At 42.2% G+C, this 26,933-nt stretch overlaps 1 protein-coding gene across 3 annotated transcripts in view; it reads right to left on the reverse strand.

Annotated features, from left to right (window-relative positions):
• The window catches only part of LOC141575166 (uncharacterized), a 135,599-nt gene that overhangs the window by 22,847 nt on the left and 85,819 nt on the right, over window positions 1-26,933 (reverse strand). For all 3 annotated transcript variants that reach the window (XR_012502547.1, XM_074353827.1, XM_074353822.1), the window contains 2 exons: window positions 6,635-6,820; window positions 3,954-4,177 (listed from right to left, as the gene is read on the reverse strand). The gene's annotated coding sequence lies outside the window, so the exon portion shown is untranslated. The remainder of the gene's footprint in view (window positions 1-3,953; window positions 4,178-6,634; window positions 6,821-26,933) is intronic.

Genomic DNA, 26,933 nt, shown 5'->3' on the forward strand with positions numbered 1-26,933 from the left:
GGACAGAGTGACCTTCCCATGAGAGGCCACACGGACCTAAACTAAAGGCAGCTGAGCAATGAAAACTAGCAAGACCCTGGAACTCAAGCAAGAAGGATCCCTGCCATCTCCCGCCCTGTTGCCTCTTCATCTACGTGGACACGAAGACAGAAGACCCAGGTTTTTGTCCAAGTTACACCATCATGGATTCTCACCCATAAAAAGTTACGACTCTATGCTGTCCTAAGTCCTTTCCAACTCAAATATGTTGACACCAATATCTCAGCAGAATGTCTATGTCTCCACAAACTCTCTTCTATAAGAATAGTTCTATGGCCACAAAGCAGAAATCCAATTAAAAACACCATGCACTAAGCAAGGTGAAAGTCTGCGTAAGAGACTTTGCTCTCACGCTCAGTGAATGAAAACTCAGAAATATTGGTCCTTCTCCCTCAGCAAGTTGTAGGTAGGCTGATTGTGTGTGTGGGTGTGCATGTGTGTGTGTAAATCAAATACAATGACGTCTGGGATCTGTACAGATTTTTTTTATGTTACTGTCATTTCATGAGGATGAGACACCCTTTAAAGTAATTTGAATCTAGTTTTCTGAGAGAGTCTCAGGATCTTTTGGTGGAGGAGGGAAAAGGAAAGGAGGAAAGAAGTAAATGAAGCAAAGGAGTAAGAATACTGCAAGGGAAAGGCAAGACATTAATTTTGTTCCTCATTGCATCACAAACAAATTACGGACTGGCTTTGCCCCGATGTCCTGTCGAGCACTGAGTTGCAGATGAAGAGGTGACAGCCCATTTCTCACTGAGCTTGTGACTGTACGTGGCATCTTATAGAAACAAATCATTTACCCTGATCAAACACTCTAGCAGCAGGCCGTAATTCTCCTATTTTGAGAGATAAGGAAATAGGAGTTCAAAGAGGGTAGATAACTTGACAAAAGTCAGAGGACCAGTAAATAAGAGAGGATGAATTCAAACTCAGATCTGAATGCAGAGTCTGATCTTCCCACTCCCATGACTGGAAAATCCTTAACACACAGGCTCCCCAGCTCCCCTGCATTGTTCCTGGCGCCAAGCATTTCCCATGGCGATGGACTCCAGTTCTCACAGACACAGCGCTCTGTGCAGCCAATGACCTTGATCAGACCTTGATCATCTACCTGCCACGCCCACCAGGCTTCACCATACAGGTAGGAAAGCTGGCTTTCAAGTGCATACAAAGCCACCCCTGGTCTAACCTGGGCTCTTCTGGGGCTTCTCCAGCCTAAAGGCAGCCATGAAACTGCTCACAGTTTGTACATGAGCCACACTACCTCTCTCCATCTGTCTCCACACCTATACTTCTTAGCTATGACCATTTTGATAATATTGGAAACAAATTTTTAAAAACACAAAAGAAAGGATCCTCGAACAATTACTTAATACTTACAATTTTAAATGATTTTTTACAAAGTGAGTATTTAAAAACCGAATCTGCCTTCCTAGGTGTCAGTTTAAACAGTTAAAAAATATAATAGCAAAAAATTCTCACTTACAAAATTAACAAAAACATCGACAATAATCTGGAATAAACTCAAAATTAATGCCCATGTTGTACATGGAGAAAACTACAGGACTGTACTGAGGGGTAAATAAGAGGTGTGAATGTAGAGACATCAACATATTGCATGGAGGAAAACAGTTTTGTAAAGATGTAAGTTCTCCTAAAAATAATTCAAAACTTAATAAAAATCCCATGAATACTCTTATCTGACTTTTTTTTAACTTGAACAAAATATTTTGGAATTCTTCAGGAATAATAAAGTCATAATAATAGCCAAGAAAGTTTGGGATGGAAGAAAAGAACAAAAAAAATCACACTGTCAGATAATAATTAATTTTTACAATATGTAAGATATGGCACTGGAGTAAGGAAGTAAGATTGACAGAAATATAGCATGAGCTCAAAAAGAGACTCTAGTGTACATAAGTATTTTGTGCATGTGGGATTTCAAATCAAAGAGCAAAGTATGAATTCAATAATTCTCCTGGGACAATCAGAGAATCACCTGGAAAGAACAAATTCTATTCCTGTCATAATGACCACAAAAAAAATTACAGATAGTTGTTTAAATATTAAAATACTAATAACAGCAAATACAACTCTTTGCTCACATTAATTCAAGTTCTCCTCACTATAACAAGTACTATTATCATCTCCATCTTAGACATTAAATAAACCTACATAAGAGATTTATACCATTATAAGAAAGTATTTCTAAGAATAATAACAAAGATAAAACCCAAAAGGAAGACGTTTACTATCTTAAGAATATTTTGAGCCACAACGAAAATAAAAAACCTACTGAACAAAATGAAAAGCAAGAAATGACAAGAAAAAGCTCTGTGATACATGTTGATGAAGACAAGGGGTTAATGTTCATAACATACAAAGAGCTGTCACAAAGCAACAAGAAGCTCCCTCACTTAAATGTGTGCAAAGGACAAAAGGGATCATTCACTTTTAAAAAGTCAGATGACTAATGAGTGAAAAATGCTCAATAACTCACTGGTCATCAAATACAAACTAAAACAATGAAAAAGCAATTTTGCTCATCATATTGGCAAATATTTGTAAAAGATATTCTAGCTAGTGTCCATCTGTGAGAGAACAAACTGTGAGCGACATTTTGGAGGACGACATGTCAATGGATATGTAAACTCTGAAAAACGTGTGTACACACAGACTCAACTCAACTTCTAGGAATCATTTCATTTAGAAAAAAAATCAGTTCAAAAGATGTACTCATCAGAGCATTTACACAGCACTGTTTACAATGGTGGGATGAAAAGCTGAAGTGAAATCATATCCTGTGATAGAGAATTGGTTACATAAGTTATTCTACAGATTTTCATTCCCCACAGGAGAAGCAATTTCTAGAGTCACTTGAAAGGAGCCTGTGATGAATGTAAATATCACATCCAGGGACAAAATTTCTAGAAGCCTTAACTAAAGGAATACTCATACAAGATCACAGGTATGTTTGTACAAGAGGGATGCCAGTCAAACATCCTTTCTGAAAGTGGAAAATGGAGAAAACTTAAGGGTCCAACATCAAGAAAATGATGCGGTAAATCACGGCGAGACATGGGCTCTGAAGGGGCCGGCGATTCGGCATTGTCCAGGGCCTTGTCCACATCACTCTCCCACCAAAGGTGTCCTTGCACAAGAGACCACACCTGCACATCAAGAGACCCCTCCATTCTATCTGAAAGTACCAGGTGAGTCTGGAGTGGGAGGACGTCTATGATATACCCGTGAGTGAATAAAGCGAGCTGCAGAACACATATAGTATGGTCTTATTTTTCAATAAAGCATATATACACACACATATACATAGATTTCTCATATACGTGTATGTATGTAGGTATGTATGTATTTATGGGTATATATATATATATGTCATAGGCATAAAGGTCATGAAATATATACACCACATTGGCAACAGCTTTTACACTCAGGAAATAAGGGGAAGGGAGGTAGGGCTCTTTCGGTACCACCACAGGTCTCTTTTCAGTATTTCAGTTAAGTACACTTGGAATTTAAAAGTTTATTTAAGCCCGAAGTAAAATGGACGATGCCTCCACAAGACAGAATGCTATACTGGTCATTAAAAATCATGCCAGGGGAGATAGAATATTGCAGAAAAACATGTAATAAGCCGAATGGAAAATGGAGGTCTCCACACAGTAAACAGGCACAGAGTGATAGCTGGTTTTTATGACAGAGGTGATACACACTGATGAAAAGAACAGAAAATAGAAGTTAAAGTGTTAATTACAGTCTCTGAGTAGTGGGACAAGGATACCCTATTTTGCCCCTTTTTTCAGACTTATTATATTAAATACACATTATTTTTCATCTGAAAAAATCATTTTTAGATGTCTAGTACCATGCATTGGAGAAAATACATGAGTACTTACATAAATAAATAACTAGGAGACACCGCAGCAGCGTCACACAATGTAGAATGGCGATCCTGAATAACAACGCACAGTTACCTAAGGACCCACAAAGTGAGAGCACCTGCTGTAACAGGGCATGGCCCCCTTCTATTTGTCAGTTGTATCTTCAGGGCTGAGGCAGTTCTGAGCACGGCCAGTGTCAGTGCTGGTGTCTGGATGGATGCCACTGGAGGTGAGGGCACCTGCAAGCCGAGAGGAAGAACAGAAATCATCCTCTGCTTTTTCTGTCTTGTTTCTTTGTTACTTTTAAAGAGAGGCATAAATAAGATAAACTAATTCTTCCCTGCTGAAATTTAAGTAATGAAACATTTTTTAAAGTCTTCACAGCTTATATTCTGCCTATAACTGTCTTTACAAAAAAGCATCATATTTATTACATGTTAATTAACTCAATTAACTCCCTGTTGAAGCCTATTAAAGAACATGAAATGCACTACGTGAAAGCACCACGCCTGCAGTGACTACCTCAGCTGTCTTGAAGGCAGTGCAGTCAGCCCCCACCATCCCGTGGCCCTGAGCTCCTGATGCTGCTAAGAGAGCATGCTGCCGCCTCAGATGGAGAGAAACTGTGAAAGCATTTTCTGAAGTCATCAGCACTGACAAAACGTAACTGACAAATCCCAGGCTTCTTGGAGGATGTCATTTTCTGTTTCTGGCCAACACCCGTCAATGAGCAGAACCACCCCATTCCGAGCCATGGGAAACACGTGGGAAGCAGTTTTGGAGAAATTTCCATGTATAGAATGTAACCAACTATACATAGAACTCTGAAAAAGGAAAAGATGAAATACTCTGATTTTGGAAGACACTCAAAACATTCTCCTAAGCCTTAGTAGCTGGAAAGGCTGGGCTTCTCCTCAGCCACTTATTTATTTCACAGCCAGTGAGCATCTCCCACACACCCTGTTTCCCTGTGTCTGCTGGGAGCCTCAGGCACACTCTTGCTGTCGATCTTATAAGTCACAGGGCAGACGCGTGTCTCTCATGCCTGCCACCCTCACACAGGCTCGCCTCCTAGCCTCACTGTCTGAACTTGGCCCCATTTTCTCACCTGCTTATTTGGTATCTGTTCTTCTGTAAGCTGCCTGAAATGCTTTTTGGAACAAGTCAGAAGAATGAGTGGGTAGAGAAATGGACAGTTGGACAGGTGAGAGGTGGGCAGACAGACAGAGAGACTCCAAGAAAAGGGGAACAAAGAAAATTTCCTATGCAGAACCCTCTTCTAGTCAGGGAAGAAAACCGCCACGGAGACGTGTGACGAGGCAGGTGGCTTAGGGCTCTTTCCTGGATTCCATGAAAAGTCCCACCAAGAGAGAGGGTAGAACTATAAATAATAAAAGAAAAAAGCATGCATGCTTGAAAAATATATCTACAATATGTACTTTCTAAAGAATAGATTCAAATCAGCAGGGCCCAATAACACAATCCTTGGGTATTTACAGAAGTGAGAATCCCATCTCCAAACCACAAGGCATCCCTTAGGAGCACTTAGAGTCTTCACGGGGCGGTCATAAAGCCGTCACCGCAAAAGCTATGCTCTCCTGCACTTACGAGGAACGAGCAGCTCTGCTAGGGCTGCCCACGTGCGTCACTTACACCCCCCAGCACCTCTACCGGGGGGACGCCTAGCGAGCCCCATCTCTGCAGGACAGAAAACTAGTCCGAGAGACGCTAAGCCGGCCTACCAGTTCTCCATCTCACAGGACTGGTCATTCCAGAGCAGGACTCGAACTAGGACCCACGTTTTTAATCACGGTTCTACCGTGATTTGTGTGCTTATTTTGTGTATAATACATTTGTTTCTGGCATGAAAGGATATTTAATAAATGATCGGTTGTCTTGTCTATCTCATTAGCTCACAATCTTTATATTTTTGAATTGTACTCTTCCCCTGGAAAAAGGAACGGAAAGAGCAGTGGTCAGAATGTGCTGGGGCTCCATTCTTTATCTGTTACCTCATCTCATCCAAGTCCCCAACCAGGGAGAAGGATCAAATGTCCTCTTCATCTTTAAAAGAGTGGTCTCCAGTGATGGTGACTTACTCAATTCCAAAACCAAGTCTGGTGGAAGGGCACATGCAGCAACCAGAGCAGTATCATGTGTAGGAAGGTGAAAAGAGCTCAGGGGGTCAGCCTGATTTAATTTCAATAGATAAAAGAATACCACACACTAAAAATACTAGCTAGCAATGGATTGGTTCTTTCTTGACATCTAGCAAGTTTCCACAGCCCACATGTAACATTATCGTGAACTAGTGAAAGGAAGATTCCACAGATAGGGAAAATCAATGCCACAGGCAGGCTGAAACCCAGGCTGGAGGAAAGGAAGAGAAAGGGCATAGTTAAGAAAAGGGGAAAGTCTGGGAAAAAGATATCATCACAAGGACTCTCAAGCATCATTCAGGAATCATAAAATCATTCATTCAAGAAAGAGTTACTTAGGTCCTATTTTGTGCAAGATTTTACAGAGGGCAAAGAAAGACCGCAGCGTCCATTGTAGCAGCAAGTGTTGGGGCTATAATACAGTTCTGATTCCGGTACGTTGCACACTTTTACTCAGTATAAAGGGAAAAAATAAATAAAATAATACTATGTAAACTCTACACGTTGTTGAAAAAAAATTAAAGAAGACCTAAATACCTGGACAGACACACCACGCACATTCCTGGATCAGATGACAGCGCTCTTGGTATGTCAGTGCTCCACAGAGCGATACACATATTCAACGTGGTCTCGATCACAATCACAGTGGGCTCCTCTGCAGTAACTGGCTAGCTGCTGCTACAATTCATATGGGAATTCGAGGGTCTCAGTAACCAAAACGTACTTGAAAAAGAAGAAAAACGTGAGAGGACTTGTAATTCTCAATTTCAAACCTTACAACTGTATCTCCAGGAGAGATTAGAGGCCATTTTAAGTTATTACTGTGTTTATCCTTATTTTATAAATTCTATACAACGAATATAACTGTTAGAATAAGAAAAGTAAAAAGTAAGGTTTTTTAAAACATGCACAACGATTCATTCATTGGGAAAAAATTATTTTAACTATAAAGAGATAAACAAATATCTAGTGAAAAAGGACTACTTAAAAACAAGGGTGCATTTATATTTTTCATAAATTGAAAACTGAAAAGCACAAACACATCAAGTTTCTACAGAGACCTGTGAAACATATTAGTAGTTATTTTCAAAAATTCTAATTGAAGAATGAAAACTCAAGAAAGGGAAAATCGTGATTGACAGCCAACTGCAAACACATGGAGAGCAAAGGCCTAGAAATCCAAGTTCCTTTAAATCTGCTACTAACTCAATAGGAGAGGAAATTTCTCCCTGAGGGGACAGTGGAATCCCATGCATAAGAAAGGATACACAGTACAAACTGCAGTAGTATTGGGAGTGAATTTCTTAGAAGAATTCTAAAGTTAGAACATTGCTGAAAAACTATAAAAACACTGACAGACAGATTAAAACACACAGTCATATGTATTATATAGAAACATATGAAGTATGCTCCCATGTTGCATAGAAATACAAACATATTTGTGCATTTATAGGCACTGATTACTTTATCTCAGAGAGAATATTTCAACTAAAACAAAAAATCAATAATACACAACTCTTGTCAAATCTACTTGATAAGTTACTCTGCTATGTAACCATAATGTGTCTAAGATAGATCTAAAATTAGTGAAAAATATCTTTGTATGGTTTCTTGAATTCTTCTCAAAATTCCAAGCTTAATTTTAAAATAGATCTGAGCAGTATTTCTATATTATCTTTTCCCTTGTGAAATGAACAACATAGTCTGTTGTCAAAATTCTGTCCTTACAATGATTCACGAGCACCGTATCCTCACAAAACTGCTGGACAGCAAGGCGCTATCCAGACACTGTGACCAAACAAATGAAACACAAGGAAGACAGTGACCCTATTCTGGAGGGCTTATAATCTGTGTCAACACCGGGTTTTCATTTGATTGGTTTGATTGGGTAGCAAGATGAAATCAATCAAGTACTTTCTTCTTTGAGCATTCTTTTAGTCATGACACTTTTCAGTGTCATGAGCAGGAAAGAGTTAAGCATGACTTGATTAGGTCAAATAGCAACAATCATCATCGGAGAGTGAGTAATAAAGAAGTTAACTGATAGCAATACTTCTGCCTACATGAGACCTAAAATAAATCTACACTGATATCCGAAAAGAAAATGAGGAGATGAGGTCACCAAAGAGAAAACAAACTAACAAGAAATCAAAAACGGAAACACTTTTTCATTAACGATTCCAGGAAGGAGTGGAGCATGTTGGTGAAAAGCACAGATGTTTGGGACGAACATGAGTGCCTGAACTCCCACAGCACTGGGTAGCTGTGAAACTGATATTTCAGAGAAATTTTCTGCATCTCAGTCTTCTATCCATACACTGGGGACAACAACCGCACCCATCTCCTAGAACGGTCCTACGAATTAAGTTATTTTATATATAAAATTTTAAATAAAATACCTCAGATTTTAAATAATACCCCAAAAGCACAAGGAACAAAGAAAACAGAGATAAATTGGAGTTCCTCAAAATTTAAAACTTTGCTTCAAAGAGCACCATCCAGAAAGTGAAAAACCAATACACAGGAGAAAATTTTTTCAAATCATTTATCTCATTAGGAATTTGTATCTCCAAATGAAAAAAAAAAAAAAAAACCCTACAACTCAACAATAAAAAGGCAACTCAATTAAAAGGTGAATAAAAGATCTGAAAAGGTATTTTTCAAGGAAAATATACAAATGGCCAATAAGCACAATGAAACGATGTTCAATATCATTAGCTCTAAGGGAAATCAAGTCAAAACCACTAGAAGAAACCACTTCACACCCACAACAATAGGTTATAATAAAAAAAAATAACAAGCACTAATGAGGACACAGAGGAAGCGGAGCTCGCAGCAGTTGCTGGTGAGGACGTAACACAGCGTGACCATTTTGGTAAACAGCCTGGCAGGTCCTCAGGGAGTTGAACATTTGGTTTTTGAATGACCCAGCAATTCTGCTGTCTGGGCACACACGTAAGAGAAATGATAACAAATGTCCACATAAAAACTCCTAAAGGAATATTCGCGGCGACACTACTCATCACAGCCAAAAAGCAGAAACAACCCAAATGCCTATCACCTGATGAATGGGTAAACAGTGGAGCCCAGCCATACAGAGGAATATTATTCAGCAATAGCAAAGCATAGAGTACTGACCCAGGCCACAACGTGGACAAACATTGAAAACGTTACTCAGTGTGAAAGAAGTCAGTCACAATAGACGGTTCCACTTACATGAAGTGACTCGATTTAAATGAAATGTCCAGTACAGGCAAATCCACAGAGAGAGAAGAGTGGCTCATTGGGGAAGGGGGAGGATGGGGAAGATGGGAATATCTGCTTATGCATACGGGGTTTCCTGTTGGGGGGAAGAAAATGTTCTAAGATTGAATGGGATGCACAATTCTGGGCATAGAGTAAAAACCGCTGTACATTTTAATGGGTGAATTGTATTAAAATTGTTAAGAAAAAAAGCACCTCGGGCCAGTACCTTCCCATAGTAAATGCAAATTGCTAAATTTTATTACAGGAAGAAGAAACTGCCCTCAGCATGAAAGCAGGAGATCAGCAAATGTGAGTTAACCGAAATTGGACAAGAGCATTTCACTTGAAACAGTTGCTGAGTGTACACGAAATATTCAGAAACAGGAAAATTAGTTTCACATCACGAAGAAGCATTCTGCTTCAAATGCAGATCAAGGATTCGGCAAGCCCAGCTGCTAGAAATGACCAGAGAAGAAACCTGTTCTGTAAAACAAGCACCAGAGCCAGCAAGGAAGTGGTGATGAGGAAAGCAGGCGGCCGAAAATCTGGAACAGTTTGCTAAAAATAATTTCTCCACTGAAAGTTCAAAAATAAAATGAAAGTGATGTAATGCTCTGTTGACCTCACGTGAATGGGCTTTCTTCGGTTCTCGACTGTTCTGTAACCCCGATTGAGAGACTCAGGAGAATCAGCATGGCTCCTGGGAGTCCCCAAATGTCTGCCCACCAGCACGCTGACCACCATCACATCTGCCAGGGTTGAATTGCAGAGAACAGACCAAATTCTGAAAGGAAATGTTGACAAGGGAAGGAAAGGCTGCAGTCAGTCCTGGGACAGAGACCCTTTGAGCAGAAGCCAGAAGGCTTCAGGTGAACTGCAGTGGCCCTTGGGCAGGAAGGGACCACGGGGGAGCATATCTCAATTCTCTCCTCTCTCTCCCTCGAGTAGGAGAGATAAAGCCTGCATACTTCTCACCTGGAACTGTGGCATCTGGCTGGCAGAAGTCTTACCAGCACGGAATGATTATTCAAGACTCTGTGTAAAAAGTCAAGAAATCGAGAGGGAGTATGGAGCCAACTCCACGAGCCTCTCAAATGCTCCCATATTTATTGTGTATAATCAAAGGAAAAATTCATCAAAAGTTGTGAGATAGTAAGGAGGAACTTCGGGAAAGACGGGATGAGGCAGAGATTGTAAAATCCACAATGAGTAAAAAGGATTAGTGTATCTTTAGGGAAGTCATGGGGTGAGGGGAACAAGATACATTTTTAGATATGTGAATTACAAAGCAGACCACCAGACCAGCCAGGTCCTTGTTTTGGGGATAATAGGCTATCTAACAGCACACAAGCCCAGCGTTTATAGCTGAGGGCCACGGTCCTTGCTTTGCAACCAGCAGAGTGCTATCTAAAACCTCAACTATGCAAGCAAAGCATTGTCTCTGCTTTTTAAGGCAAGGAGACTGGTGTGAGGATGCACAGGCACTTGCTTACAAAGCAGTTTCTAAGCATATTTTTTTCTTATCAAAGTTCACAGGCGGCTGGGGTATGTTACAGTTTGTTAAACCAGTCATGGGCTTTCACATGGAACCATTATGGAGGACACCCTAGGATGACAAATCCTGCCTCTGGGTCTTTTCCTGCCATCTTCAGCCACTCTAGCAGGGTCTAGGCACATCCGTGAATAACGATCCTACAGAACCACCCACACTCTTAAATCCTGGTGCTTGAAAATTAATTTTAGCTCTACACAACTTACCGTAGAAAAGTTTCAGAAATAAAAGATATGATATCCCTTTTATATCTCATCATATTACTGATTTTTTTGATTGCTCTAAGCTGCTTCTACTTGGTAAAGCACATAATTCTACAGGTGAATTCAGTAATTTCCATTGGGCATATCTATCCATTTTGGGCTCGCTAACTTCTATTGGTCAAATATCGATACACTTAATTGATTTATTTGTTTATCAATTTCAGCCGGAAGGAGAGGGAGTGTCACTCTTTTCCTCAGCCCACCCTCAACTCTTTTCTCATCAGCTCAGGACTCCTGAAAACAAAACAAAGTATTTGTTTCCCTTCTACTCTTTCCACAAACACAACAGGAAACATCAGCCTGGAGAAAGAATTCAGCACAAATATTAAAACAGAAATCTACAAACCTGAAGCAACTCCATCTCCGAATCATGATACACAATGAAATGAGAGTAAGTGTGTCAGGCACAAAGCATGCGTGAGACTGACCACCTCATTTCTATTCTTCAAAGGAAGGAAGGTTTTTGTATTGTTTTATCATTCTTTGTCATTGTTTCTGATTATGCCAAAAAATAGTTTATGAAATAATTATGCACTGCAATAACAGATTTTTATTGTATCAATTATAGATGGCATTCAGAGGGGATAGGAAAACCCAGCTCTGTAAAAAATGCAAAATTTCTTCCCCTGTTAAGAACACGTATACAAAATGCAACAGAGAATTCAAATTCTTGTGGAGAGGAGCAAAAGCCACAGAACAAAAGCAAAGTCATTACAATGAGTCGATTCAAAATTCACTGGACATACATGCTCAATGCATTCAAAGAATTTTAAAGGCACACTGCAAACCATTCACTTAATGATCTGCAGGCTAGAGGAAGCATTTCCCTCTTTAACAGACAACAGAAATCAATAAGGTGCCCCAACAAACAAGGACCAAAAACAATCAGGTTTTTAACGGTTCTCATAAATCAGCATGTTCTAAATATCAAAATCCAGAAATTTTAAACATTCATTCAAACCACAATGAAACAAGCATTTCAAAAAAAAAAAAAAAAAAAAAAAACTAAGCACACAGATCATGTACATAGATTAATGAGCATGTCTTGTACAGCTGGAAGAAAGAACAGGTTATAGCCTTTTACTTGAAAAATAAAACAACTTTTAAAGATAACTGCTAAAACACATTTCATCATTCAAGTTGCCTTCAAAAATCTGAGGCACTTGTATCTGATCAGAAAGGCAATTCTGAGTAATAGTATGTTACAATTCAGCGCCAGTTTGCTTTAGAAGAAAAAAGAAAAGCTACTGTTCCTCAAATCCTTCACAGAGTGTGAAGTGCCTCCCGGCCTCTTTCTCCTCCCATTTTCTAAGCTCATGCTCCCCAACCCTTCTGAAACAAGTATGACAACCTCTTATTCCCAATATGCCAAATGACAAAAGAATATCAATTTATTTGTGTAAATATATGCCTACACCTTGAACTGGAGGAAAAAGGTATCAGAAGTCTATATGGAACTTATTTCTACCTTCCTGAAATCACACACACAAACGTTCACACAGACACAGACACATACCCCCTGGATTATTGGACACTTCAAAAGCTTAGGAATTCCAACTTCTAGAAGATAACTTTGTAGTTATTTTAAAATACAATTCTGTCAGCTTTTGAAAGCCTTGATCATCTGCTAAACCATCCAAATATCAAAGAGACCCAATTAGCCTTCTCTGTAGAATGTAATTTCCATTGATGGCAAAACAGACCCTAAGAATTACTGGATCAAAGACTCGTGTTTATCACTACCTATCATCGTTTTTAAGCACATTAACAGATTCAGAAATATATGTCTCAACAACATTTATTCTTATTGAAATAGCAAACGTGTTCAATTGTCTATAAAGAGACTAGGTCCCATGATGGTGTTTAAGATCTATTTTGTGTATTGCAATATTTATTTTCAAGTGCAGACAAGGAGGGTGTGTATTACTCAGTTGTAGAGCACCTACTTAGCATGCACAATGTCCTGGTTTCAGTCCCCAGTACCTCCAAAAAAATAAATAAAAATAAGTGCATATTTAAAAATAAGAATAAAGTTATAAAAAATACAGACTAAAAACCACTGCAATCTAGCTGCTACAATTATACTAAAAAAACAAGGGTTTCTATCAAACACTGACTATATGCCAATCACAGAGACAATCACAAATCACACCTGACAACCATCACGTGTGATTCTCAGCAAACCTACTAAGTAGACACGGATGAGCAACCCGGCAGTGCGGATGAGGAGACGGATCTCGGAGGAGCCGTGGACGCTGACCGTCCTGCTCCCCGTGACACCACGTCAGCCCAGGGCAAGCGCTGACAGAGCTGCTCTGAGGGGACACCCAGCTGCATGGAGCCTTGGGGCACTGGGGAGTCACAGAAAACACTAAAAATTGTTCGGTGAAAAACCAGCTCAAATATACTACATTGTGCCACATCCTTTAAACAGGGAACATGACTGAGACTTTTTGATGCCTCCGTGTCCTTTCCGCCATCATCAATTATTTGCCCTCTCAGCACGACCAGTGATGAACTGGACCCCATATGAAGTGCAGTCAGATGGCAGAGCATTTAAAGCTGTTTTATGAAGTTTGTAAGACTCTGTCTATGCCTCACACAGGCGGTCAACCATCACTTCTCACCGGTGTGGATGTACCACATGAAATCACTCCTTTCTCCTTTTTAAAATCCCTTCATCTAATCCAGACTTTTCAACAGCAAAGCAGCAGCTCAACCACAGTGGACAGCTTCTCACCAAATGGACTCGAACAGCTCATCGGACTACCTGGAAGCCCTTTTCTTCTATTAAGCCCACTTCCGGGTACTTCATCATTTTCTAATTGGTGGAGTTGCACACCGACTGGCCAACTCATAGAGCTCCCAGCCTCACATCCGGGGGTGGGAGAGGACCCTGCAGTTTGGAGAAATCAGTGAGGAAGGCGGACATACTCCAGCCAGGTCTGCACGGGTAGAAGTGCGACAGTGTGCTCAGAAATTATACCGTTAGCATCCCTGGGCTCCCATGGACTGCATTCACATTAACCAAACTCATGACACACTGATGCAAGAAAACCAGAAACTTATTAATGTAACAGAAGAAGTGAAAGTATAAACCAGACTGAAATATCAGAGTTCAACCATGAGTATATTTTCTTCTCCACAGCCCAATCACGGGCAGGGATTCACATGGCAACCATGGACAGAAGCAGAGCAGGAAGGGTTTGTAGATTAACTCAATGGACTAAATTTCTGTTATACGAACAGATCTACTGCCTAGAAAATAATTAACGCTAATCACAGTGCACACTTCGTGGACAGTGGCCGAGACATGACAGTGAGCACCTGTGTAACTCTCCTTTCCCTGTCCTTTCTGGGCTAACTGATGCAAAGTGGTACAAAGATTCAGGGATGCAGATACCTCTAAACACCCAAAGCCCATCTCTGGGAGCCTCAAAACCAGACAGCCAGGGTTTAAATACCAGCTCTGCCACTTACTAGCTCTGTGACCTTGGCCAACTTACTTACCTTCTCCGTGCTGAAATTTCCACACTGTAAAACTGGGATAACAATCAAACCTTCCTTACTCGCTTGTTGAGAAGATTGAAGGATTCATTTCTGTAAAACTCTCAGAAAAGAATGTAGCACATTTTTGGTGTTCAACAAATGTCAACTTAATATAAAAGTGATTTACAAGTCTCCCTTCTAATAATATTATGTGTTTCCTGGCTAGTATAAGTCCCAAAGAAAATCCTTATTTCTCCTTTAATAAACTCTTGGGGAGCACCCTCTCATTCCATTCCACCACCTGTTTAAACTAGGTAGGGGATGCCTCCTCCCCACTCCTCTGGGCCATGGAGAGTGCTTCTCCCTTCATACCCCTGGCCGCTGGATCACAGCTAGCCCTCGTCACACTAACAGGGTGAGGTGTGAGTCCGGGGAGACAAGCAGGGAATGTGAAACCATACCTTTCCCTCCAGTGTTGGTCACCATTGGGAAACACCTGGGATGCTCAGCTCCATGTCAGGACAGCCCTGTGCATGAAGGGGCAGGTCCTCTCAAGGGAAGGCTCGCTGTGTCCCAGAGCTACCTGGGACAGGGTGAGTCTCTAATTCTGGGACACAGTATCATGACACACATTTTCCCACAGCCCTGAAGTTCATGGAGAACGTGGCTTTATCAGTAACAAAGAAGACATTTATCGCCTGCCTACTTTTTTGTGTCATCTCTCAGTTGGCTGCTGGAGACAACATGCATATAAGTATTGGATCCCCTTAGGCCCCAACATATATGAAGTAACAAAAAATTCTGTGGCTTAATGTTGGTTCAGGGTGACTGTGTAACACTTCTGACTCTGCTGATGCTTAATTATGGGTATAGGAACTATGGAACCTCCTCAAATATCTTTCATCATAAACCAGCTTTTCTTGTTTTCCTGTTTCTTAGTAATTGCCAAAGACTATAAAATGATGGCTTCACACCAAACAGCAGCTAAAGATTATGAGCCCTCTTGACATACCCACTGTGGTAAACACTTTACATAATTTCTAATTCTCACAATTCTACAAAGCAGATACCAACGTCCCAATCTCACAGACGAGGGAAAAACTCAGAATGAACTGACTCAGGCTCACATGGCTCAGTGGCAGCGCGTGCACGCAAACCCAAGTCAAAAAACTACACCCCTTCCTATATGTACCAAATGTCCTACCACCAATTAACACACAGCAGCGGGGTCAATACTCAGGGAACTCAGTACACTTTTCAGCTATTAGGTTCTCCAGAGGCCGTTACTAGCTGTTTTATAAGTTCCCGGCTCACTGGTTCCTAACACTGGAAGAAAAGTCCGATTTTGCCACTGTTCACACAGCAAGTCTGAGATGTTCACAGCGAGATGACAGAATAAAACTAAAATATAAGCAGAACAATTTTTCCACGTAGACAGACATAATGGACATTGTGCTATTCTGAAGCATCAAGCAAAGAAATCAAAACAAAATAACGTTGTTTAAGCCTTCTTTAACAAACAGGAAAATTAAGACGGTAAGAAGGTGCAACAAGCGCCACCTATGGCTAAAAAGACCTTCCAGGTTGCCAGGAAGCATGCAACACAAAAATTGCCTGAAGGATCAGAAACGAGAATCAGATAACTAAAAGTTTCTGTAGCACATACTGCACTTTGCTTCGGGGGAAGCGAGGGTAACTCAGTATTTAATCTGATATTGCTAATCTCCTGAATATAAACAAAAGACACAGGCTCATGGAAACTCATCTTAGAAGAGGAAAGATTCCAGTCCTGCCACTTCATTTTACAGGTGGGGAGACTGAGACATGGGATCTGTCCTCCTTGCAATCGGCAACAAATCTCTCCTAGGCCTCATGTCTTGCACTGTAGCAAAAATGAACAGATCTGTACTAGGCCTATATTCATAAAAGTCGCGTCTGTATTTTTCCGAAAGTAGGTTATCTAAGTATCTTGCAACATACTTCTCAAAATCCAGGAAATCATACGTTTGTTGAAATACAAAAACATTTATTTACATAATAAAACAGCATGAGCTTTATTGTCTCTATTAAAAAAGTTACATGTCAAATCAATGTTTTGATATTTTAAACCTGTTAAGAGTGCAGGAAAAAAGATAAAAATTTTCTTAAATCAAAAAAGGGAGAAGCTTATTCCCTGAAAATGATCAATGTGGATGTCAGAATCCAACGAATTTAAATGTCTGAGTGGATGGTTACACGGCAACATGACATCTGAGTTCTAACAATACACATTCTGTGTAAATAACCTTCAAGGTCGTCTGCTTAAGGCAATTTAACTAGTCCCTGTCTCACTAGAATGATACAGATTTCATTAAAACTTCATAGTGCACTAAAAAAATAAATGAATCTTGTTACTTTAAGCCATATTCATATATATCATATATATACATATTAAATATGCATCAGTAATAAGCCACACTCTTTAGTATTCAGAGTTGATCCTTCTAAAATATCTGTCATTTTGACAGCACATTTTTACTAAGCACCTCTTGGGTTCTTTGTATACAAGGCTACTAACTCTCACAGTCAGACATGTTAAACGATATTACTCAAATTTCACAAATGAAGAAATGTACTTAAGCCATGAGAACAACTTATATATACATCATCAGGAAAGAAAAGAATAAAGATTTTCTTAAAATATTCACTGACAATCTTTTCTTCCATATTAACACTACATAAATCCAATTCATTCTTTGTAAGTATTTCTGTCAATAAGGGCCACTAGAGAAAAACAAGTAACATCATCAGCAGTGGTTGGACTTTCAAAGCCCCCTTCTCATTTGCACTAGAATTATTTTTAATGTTTTTTTTTTAGTGCTTACAGAGCACTAAAATACATAAAAATTAACTTTTTATGCCACTACCTGAGAATTAAACATCTGTGAAAATGTACAATTTTAATTTATGCCACTCTGTCTCACATTCTCACTGGTGTCTCCACTTTGAAGGCCTCATCAGGCTGAGATCACTAAAATCGGCCATTTATGGAGTCACAGGAGTTCGGGTAACCACTCAACGGGAGGATGATTAGAGAAGCAATTAAGAATGAATCCTGTGCAGCCTGGGTTCCAGCACCGAGCTAGCCACCGACAGCTGCGTGTGATTTGGGACAAGCTTCTCCATTTCTCAATCCCTCAGCTGCAAAAAAGGAGACACTGATACCTACCGTCAAACACCTGCTATGATGTAAAACATGAGTAAAGTATTTTAGCCTTAGTTAGGTGTCCACTCAGAGCGAGTTTGGTCATTATGTTGATGAGGATGTCTGTTAATAAATTGAGCTAGACCAAAAAGGAGAAATCATCTTAAAGGAGAAACATTTTAAGCCAATGAACATTTCCTTTTGGATGGATTGCAGAATATTCTATTCATTTTTTTAATAAACCAAGTTTTGTCCATTAATAATAGATTTACAGGTTCATGGACAAGTCTCCATAAAAAGAATTAGAGGCCTCTAACCTCTGAATACTAAGAAAGTAAATTTTAAAAAAAATCAGGGGGGAGATTATACCTCATTTGGGAGAGTATGTGCTTAGCATGCATGAGGCCCTCAGTTCAGTCCACACTAACTCAATTTAAAAACTTTTTTTTTTAAGAAATGGAGAATTAAAGCAAAAAGATGGAGGGATACGGAAATTTTTTAGAGACTCATCTCAGATTTAGGGTGGGGAAAAAACCATCCATTTCTCAGAGGAAATCTTGAGAACTATGTAAACTGAATCTGAGATGTCCAGTCTTCTAACATTATTCATGAATTCATATTACCAAGTCTTAAAACTACCTGATAACCCACAGTTGTGATACTGATCATAACAGCTGCCAACACGGATCTAGCTCTGGCTAGGAATGCTCTGTTCTGACATCTCTGCCCCTGAGGCCTCACCAGGCTGAGAGCACTAAATTCAGTCATTAATGAGCATCACGTGTAAGTCCTCCCTTTGTGCTCCTCACTCTCCCCTCACCAGCCCCTCTGAGGGAAACACTGTTATCATCATCCCCACCTGAAGATAAGGCCACTGAGGCACAAAGACTAAACCTGCTCCAGGTCATATTGGCATTAAAGGACGTCTGTATTTCTGCTGTTTTGCTTTTAACATAGGAATCTGAGATATCAATTAAAGGGAGCCTGTTAAATAATAAACTCTCTCAGGTCTTCACCTCAAAGAGCAGATAATATAAATTCCTGATGTAGGATGAGGCTGCCGCCACAAAATGACTCAGCTTGAAATTAATATCCAAGATGAAGCAGCGGATACACGTAAATATTCACGATTGTCAACTCCGCTCACGGGCCTGGGCCCTTCACTGCCTGAACTGGGGTGCATAGTCCACCCGTGTCAGGGAGGGAAGCGCGGATTTTCCAGGTCTCCCCAAGGCTTCTCGGGCTATTTCCCCCCACAGACTGTCCTCAACAATTAAAAATGTCTCAAGATTTTTACACCATGCAAAACTGAAATACATTTCTGCAGATGGAGCACTTTCTCAGGCTTAAACTTATTTTGCCTACACTCAGCAGGGGGGGAAAAAGAAACAAGTCTCTGCAAAGTCTCTGATTCTCACCACTCACACTAGTAGAAAGGCCACTGCACAAGATGTCTCTTCAGAGTGCAGGGTGAGAAGAAAATAAAGCCGCACCCAACCACAGGCACTCCCAGAGATAGAGCTCAGCAGTCTTCTGCACACTCACTGTTGTGCAGCCCTCATCACCATCTATTTCCAGAACACTTCATCACCCCAGAAGAACACACCTGTCACTAGCAGTCACTCCCTAACCCCCCTCCACCTAGCCCTTTGCAACCATCACCTGGTCTCCGACTCTGCATGTGCCTATTCTGGGCATTTCAGATCACTGAAGTCAATATGTGGCCGTGTGTGTCTGCTTCCTTTCACTTAACATGCTCTTGTCAAGGCTCGTCAATGTTGAAGTGGTATCAGCATCTCTTTTTTTTTTTGAAAACATTAAAGTTTAATAGAGGGTTTTAAGTACTATCAAAAAGAGTAGAGTGGAGCATAAGTGATTGTGTTTCAAAGGGAAAAGGGCGGGTTGAGCAGTCAGAGTGGACTTCCCAGAAGAGGTGGCCTTTTTCATTTTCCTCTTTTTCTTTTTTATTCACTCTTACGTCTGAATAATATTTCACTAAATGGAGATTCTACATTCTGTTCATCCATTCAGCAGCTATGTATGGACGAGGTCCAGAAGGATGAGTGTAAGAGGCGACTTGCAGGGATGGCATTTAAGCAAAGGGCAAGATGTGCTTTCAAAAAAAAAGCCAACAAACAGAGGCGCAAGGAAATTCAGTGCGTTTCTGAGCAAAGTGCATGCTTGCTTCGGCAGGACAACCGTGCAGGGCTGGGGCGGATATTGGCAGGAATCACGGCGTGGGAGTCAACTGAGAAGACTCCCCACTGCACGCAGCTCAGCCAAATCTCCTCCCTCATCCTGTATTGTTAGAGCCATGTTTCTAGGTTTCTCTTATTTCAAGTAATAACACTTTAACTACATATGTGATCATCTGCATCAGACCACTTTGCCTCCAAGGCACAGAAAATTATTCACTAACCGGAGCAGCTCCAGGACATAACCGTGATGGATTAGGGAGTCCTGCAGCATCCCAGCCTGCATGCACAAACCCCACATGTGCCCTGGTGATGTCCGGAAAATTAAACGCATTGGAAATATCTCACTGCTGGTACACGACATCTGCCCTCAAATTGCCCCAAACTCATGCTGGCAAAGCACTACTCAGCCCTCTCACTACAAAAGAAAAAAAAATGCTAAGAAGGCAAATTTAGGCTCTTCCATTGAAAACCAGCAACCATCACTGCCAGTATCTGATGTGGAATGCTCCTGACTTCTAAAACCACTGCGCCGTTACTTTTCAAATGTGGAAGTCATATATGTATACCACGTAGATGATATTACAGTAGGATTTTTCTTTTCAATATTTCCAGTTGCAACATTAGCACAAGAAAGTTTATGTTTCAGCTTTAATAAAATCAATTATCTTCCACTTTCTTAATTTTGAACCTATTATTATTTTATAAATGGATCTATGCTGAATAATATAAACAAACTGTTTGAATTCTGCAAACAAGACCTTTATGACCTCACTATTTCAGAGCAAACTTTAATGATGTTTTGAGAGGTGGGGCCTGGGGTGCTCACTAAGAGCTCTTTAAATACTGACAAGGATGTACTATTAAGTAATGCAAAGGCTCTAACTCCACATTAGCTCAGAAACCAAAGAATCTACACCAAAGCCTTACTTTATCATTTTTAAATTTTGCTATTCTTTGGAATATTAAATTTCTTTAAAGATATGATTTTTTTTTTGAGAAAGACAACAGCTGTATTAAATTTCCTCTCACCAAGAAAGCAATCTTTATCAAGAATAAATACCCCATGGAAATCGAAATGACGGGAGGTTTCTAGCTAAGTGAACATGCAGATCTGAACAGAAATATAAATCCTATCAGATCTCACTCGAACCAGCTCAACAAAGTCCTGGGCTACCCTGGAACTTAGCTCTTCTGTTCCAAAAGTTGGCTGAGCTAAGATCACCACACAAGGCAGGGAAGGAGAGAAGAGGAAAGTCCACCTGGCAGCCTCCATCTCTTTTCTTCCAGCCAAAAGTCGCCTCTCGGGCGACCCTGATAACAAGCCCTCCCCATAAGGAAATCCGGCATCCACACTGCCCCTGCCGTCCCCAAGCAGATATGATGCCCCTCTCCCAGCCTGTGAATGGTCTTCTACTGGCCCCCCAGTTGGTGGCACCCTCCCCTTCTTCCCCGCTACACACACACACACCCAGAGCAACGGCAGCCTTCCCAAATCACAAATTTGACTACATCACCCCACTTCAATCCCTTCAGAGGCTCCCTGGTGGAATTCTAGCTCCGCCCCCGACACTGCTCACCCAGCCTCACCCCAGTTCCCAGGTCCCCAGTGACCTCAGGGACCCCCTGTCCTGCTCCTACTTCCCACTTGCCTCCAGGCTCATTTTGATTGTTTCCAAGGAAGACTTCCCTCCCTCCAACCTCCGCAACTTGTTCCTCTATTCCTAGAACATTCTAGGCTAAGTCAACTTCTGACACTGCTAAGCTCACAAGAAGCAAATACATTTTGCTTACTAATGTGGGTCCACCCACTCTCCCCTAGACACACAGAAGTGCGCGTGTTATGAATAAATGAATGACGGCGTGGATCTCAAAGGGACAGACAGACCTGCTCTCGCCCGTCCCGACCCTTCTGTCTGTAGAATATCAGAAGCAAAACAAGAAGTACCTTTCCTGAGGGTCACTTCCTGCTGACACCCTTCACTGCCTCCAGTGTCTGTTCAAATAAACCCAACGTCTTCCAAAGCCCTTCACCCCTGGCTCTCTCCAGGGTCCTCCAAAGCAGGGGAACACTCCACCCTGGACCACACAGGGCACTCTCCCAAGGTCCCCACCCCACAAGCCTCCAGGCCTCTGCCCGGGCTGCACCTGCCACCTGAGCCACACTCTAGACTCCTTCTCCTGGCTGACACTTACTCTGTCCTCACGATTGAATGTAGAGCCCATTTCTTCCAGGAAGTCCTCTCTGATAATGTCCTTTAGGTCTTGGCAGGGCTCCATCTATAGCAACAGTACATGGTGACCAACTGGGTGTTTGCCCACTCCTTTGAAACCACGAACTCTTGGGGGCCACGTGGGAAGGAGTGAGAGATTACAAGAGGGGTGGGGGAAGCAAAAAGCAAAAATCACAGCCCAAGTCCCAAATTCAAGGATTCTTTCTCAGAAAAAAGTATAAACTATTTCACATATTTCTGTGCAATTTGGCTACTATTTTTGTGGCTTGTGGACAGCAAGAGCTTGGTGTTCTAGTCCAAAACCCAGATTACATGCAAAGAAATGTATATATTCATATCCAAAGGAAACCAGAGCTGTTCAACAACAGTTTGCAGTTAGAATAGAAAGGAACTTTGATAAAGGCAATCTCTCTCTCCCTCTTCTTTCTTTTCTGGCATCATATAATTTTAGAAGTATTTGCGTGACTAAGAGATGGCTACAGCCCGTGATTCTGCACTGGAGTGTTTGCGGCTGAGGAAGCCCAGATTACATTCACTGCATAAATGCAATCACACCAACACACTGAAAGGTGCCGTGGTGGTGGAGCTGATGTTCCAAAGCAGGCAACCTTACTCTGTAAGAGAACTCTAAATAGAAAGTAAGAATTGCAATGTTCTGTACTCAATTTCATTCGACATATGGGTCATTAACTGATAGAATATCTTCACTAATGTAACCCAAAAATAAATTGTCAACGTCGATTTTCTTCATCTGACCGTTTTATGCTAACTTAGGATATCAAACCCTCACTCCATATGGAAACCTCAGGCCTACGCTGCAGCAGTTACATCCCGTGGAAGAAAGTCGATCAAGGGAGAACTTGAGAGTTTCCCTTCAGATGCTGCTAAGTCTGGTTTTGCACCTGTACGTCATTTGCAACCACTTCATCGTCAAAGGAGTAAGACCTTACCTCTGTGGGGCGAAAAGCACTGCGGTGCTTCTGAACCATCAAAGAACACTGAGCTTTGTGAAACAGTCCTGAGGCACTTAAATCGTATTTTTTATGAAAGGCCCAAAAACTGACCCAATTCACCAATCCAGGTACAACAGGGAGGTACCGGAATTAGTAGAGAGAACATGCCCTTGAAGTGTGACAAGGCCCTGCTTGAATCCTGCTACAGCATTTACTAGCCGCTAAACGGACCAATCCCTTAAGCCCTCTGAGAAGGCTTCCCAATCCGCAAAAGGGGGCTGCCACCGCCCACCTGGGAGGCATGGATGAGAATGCAACACGCAAGTAGGGCTGCCGACTGGTACCTGACACGGGGCCTGACTAGCTTCCCTCCGCTGCCCTTCTTCCCCTTTAAACTTGCACTGTTCACTCTGGTAAGGATCAAACCCCTGGAAAATACTGCCCGAATCTTCTGTGTATCCCTGAATACATGCATTACCCTTAGGAGGCCAGAAAAACAACTGCCTCCTCCCCAGTCACTATCAATGTTCTTAAGAGTCTGGGTATTTTTAACTCAAATTTTCAGGGAGACTATTCCAGAACTTTGCACGCACCATTCTCCAGGTTGGCTCCCCTCCCAGTGCCCATCTCTTCTCACCTCATATCCTCTGTCTGATTGCCTTCTGTTCATTGGAAAGCGAGTCCAGTAGGGTGGCGACTCCCAAGGACGCCCTCCCTCCCTCACAGGGGAGTGTGACTACATTCTCCCCACTCAAACTTGAGCTTCTTAGAAGTCTACCTTCCCGGACCCTGCAGACTCTGCATCTTCACAAGACACACACGTGACCACGACCCTCCTTTCAGATTTCTTCCAGGCTGGCCCTGCCAAACCCCCGGCCCCTTAAGGATAAATGGCATTAGTCTGAAAATCGCAAATGCCGCAGACTGACACACCAAAGCTGCATGGTCTGGGCTTTCCTCCAACCCAGGCACAGCCCTGCCCCCCCTCAGCCTCAGCCTGCAGCTCTCAAGATGATCTAATTCACATGTGCGGCTGTGAACACCAGCTAACGATGACGACTCGCAACGTGTATCTCTAGTCCGGCTCCTTCACCTGAGCCCCAGGGCCATAGACCCGTGTGCCTCTTTGAAGTCCTAACTTGGATGACAAATGGCATCTTAAAAATGCCTCATGTCCGCCATTTACTCTGGAATTCGATTCCTGGCAGGTACCTCCCAGACACCCCATTTTAGTAACAGCCCCAACACACACCTATGTGTTTGAAGTCACATTCAATTTCCACTGTTCCCTCCCCCAAGCCCTGCCCTGGAATCAGTCCTGTTATATCCGTCACTAAGCCCATCTCAAGTCTGGTTCTGCAGGGACCACGGCTGGAACCCCACAAGTTCACAGCATGGTGCATTGAGTCACAGTCCTCCAAAGGGTGCTCCCTGGAGGGGGAGGCATCTCCTGCCACTGGTCACCTCAGAAGGCACTGTATTCTCACAAAGGAGGCCCAGGAGAAGGGACTCAAGGTTCTCCCGTGGTCTGAGTTTTGAAGGGCCCGAGGTGTGGGGGAGCTCCTAATTAGCAGACACACTTGCCAGTAAGCAGACGAGGATAGAGGAACCCAGGCAAGGCTGTTCTCACTCCGACCCCTGGGCTCTCGGGAGCCACGGGAAAGGCCTGTGTCCAGGGCATAGCCCGGCCATCAAATATCCCAGCCTGCAATTGCCAACCCGGACAGACTAGACTCCTTCTACTTGCAACATTTAATTCTGATCTGTTCCCCACCCACAATATGATGGACTCATTCAGATATTCTCTCCTGTCTGAAGCGAGACAAATTCAGTGAAAAAAGAAGTGTCCACATTTGGACCAGAGCATGAAAGGAGAAACAAGGCCTCATGGTCAGCATGATGGTGGTGGCCAAACACTTTCACCGGGTGAGATGAACCATGGTGGGGGTGAGAATCCAAGGTCCTAGGTCGGCCAAAGCATCTTCCTTCATAGTTGACTGGGGTGTTGGAGACTCACTCCCGCAAACTAACGACAAGGCCGACAGTGTTGGACGTCAGCTGCAACAGACACGGAGTCAGCTATTTAATGCAAACATGGGTTAAAAGTAAAGGCCGGTGCAGGGAGGCCTGCACGGCTGCTGAGGCAAACCACAGACCCGGCTCTGAATGCCCACTGGCTGGAGCAGTGTGGAAGCTACGGTCCCCTTTAGCAGTCCCTATGTCCACCAGATCCAGGTGAACCAGCTACTTAGGAGAAGGATATGTTTTCCTGATACTCAGATAAACCAGCCTCGTAAAGGGAACAAAAGAGTGGCATGGATTTTAGACCCACTTCTGCCCCTTTATGAAGGCAAAGTAAAGTAAATGGCACGGGAAGTAAAATGCAAAAAAAAAAAAATTAAATAACAAAACGGTGACTGCTTCCTCCAACAGCTGCTCACCCCCGAGCCTGCCACTTCCTCACCAGTGACCGCCGGCCAGGCAGCGCCGTCACGCGCGTCACACAGCGACAGCCAGGAACCGAGTGCCAAGCACGTTTGTGTAAAAGAAGGAATGTAGCAAGATGCTGCAGAATTTGACTTTACAAGTTTAAATACTCCATGAAAAACATCCCTCAGCAGCCGCCTAAATGAATTCGCATCTCACGTCTTCAAAACAATCAAACAAATTTAATAAGGGCGCATTTGTCACCAAATATAAGGAGGACCAAACTGGTTCCTTAAAGCAAGGATTTTAAGAGGTATCAAACACCAGTGGGTGATGTGCTAAAAATAATTAGAAAATAAAAAGATGACAAGGATAATACATGGATCAAGGCAGCTCTTAAGTTTTTGCTTTTTAAAGCGATGGAGACAGCACGGAGGGCGATCTAGCTATTTCCAATGCAGGGTGTGCACAGCCCACATTTTCAGACGCAACAACATGCTCACAGGGCAGTACAAGAGAAAAAGGAATAAAGAAAAAGGAAAAGAGGAACAAGAGAATATTAGAAACACACAAGAACAAAAATGAATTTGACAGCACGTACAAGAATTTACGTGAGTGTGTGAGGCCAGGGACCCTGGGATGGTGAGACCCACACTCACCTCCTGCTCCAGGGAGAGCAGGGGCCTGAGGGGAGCGGCGCTGCCGGGGGACCCCATCGTGGTCAGCGCCCCTAACCAAAACTCGACATACATGGGTCTAGGCAGGTCTTAAGCTACAAATTTTGGTCACATTTCAGGCTGGACACTTTTACGCACTTCCACCAAGAGTAGCAGGAGAGAATTAGGCTCTGTTCCTTCACCAAAGCATTGTTTAAAAAATTAATGTCTGCGGAATAGTAAAAGCAACAATGGAGTAAAAGTGACTGGAGGAGAACGTGCTTGACCCGAGCTCACTGGCCGCGTTATCTCACTGACGTTAAGATGCTGGCTGAGACCTTACGGTACCAAAACAGACAGACGCACCAGGATGGAGGTTTAATGCGCTGCTATATTTTGATGCCTTGAGCCATGCCTGGTACACGAGTTTCTGGGCAAACAATGGTGACTGTGTCAACCACTATGGGCAAAGCACATATCCAGCTACTCCTCCAAATCCCAAGGGCAGACTTCAAAAGGCTAAAACAAGCAGGAATTCTCTGGTGGGTCCACAGACTCAGAGCCAAGCAGTTGCGGAGCAAAAATGTCACCAGTGCCTCCTGTGACAAAAGAGGAGGCACTGGCCTGAGGGCTGGGG

This window comes from Camelus bactrianus, chromosome 26 (genome assembly GCF_048773025.1).
Source record: "Camelus bactrianus isolate YW-2024 breed Bactrian camel chromosome 26, ASM4877302v1, whole genome shotgun sequence".
NCBI lineage: Eukaryota > Metazoa > Chordata > Mammalia > Artiodactyla > Camelidae > Camelus > Camelus bactrianus.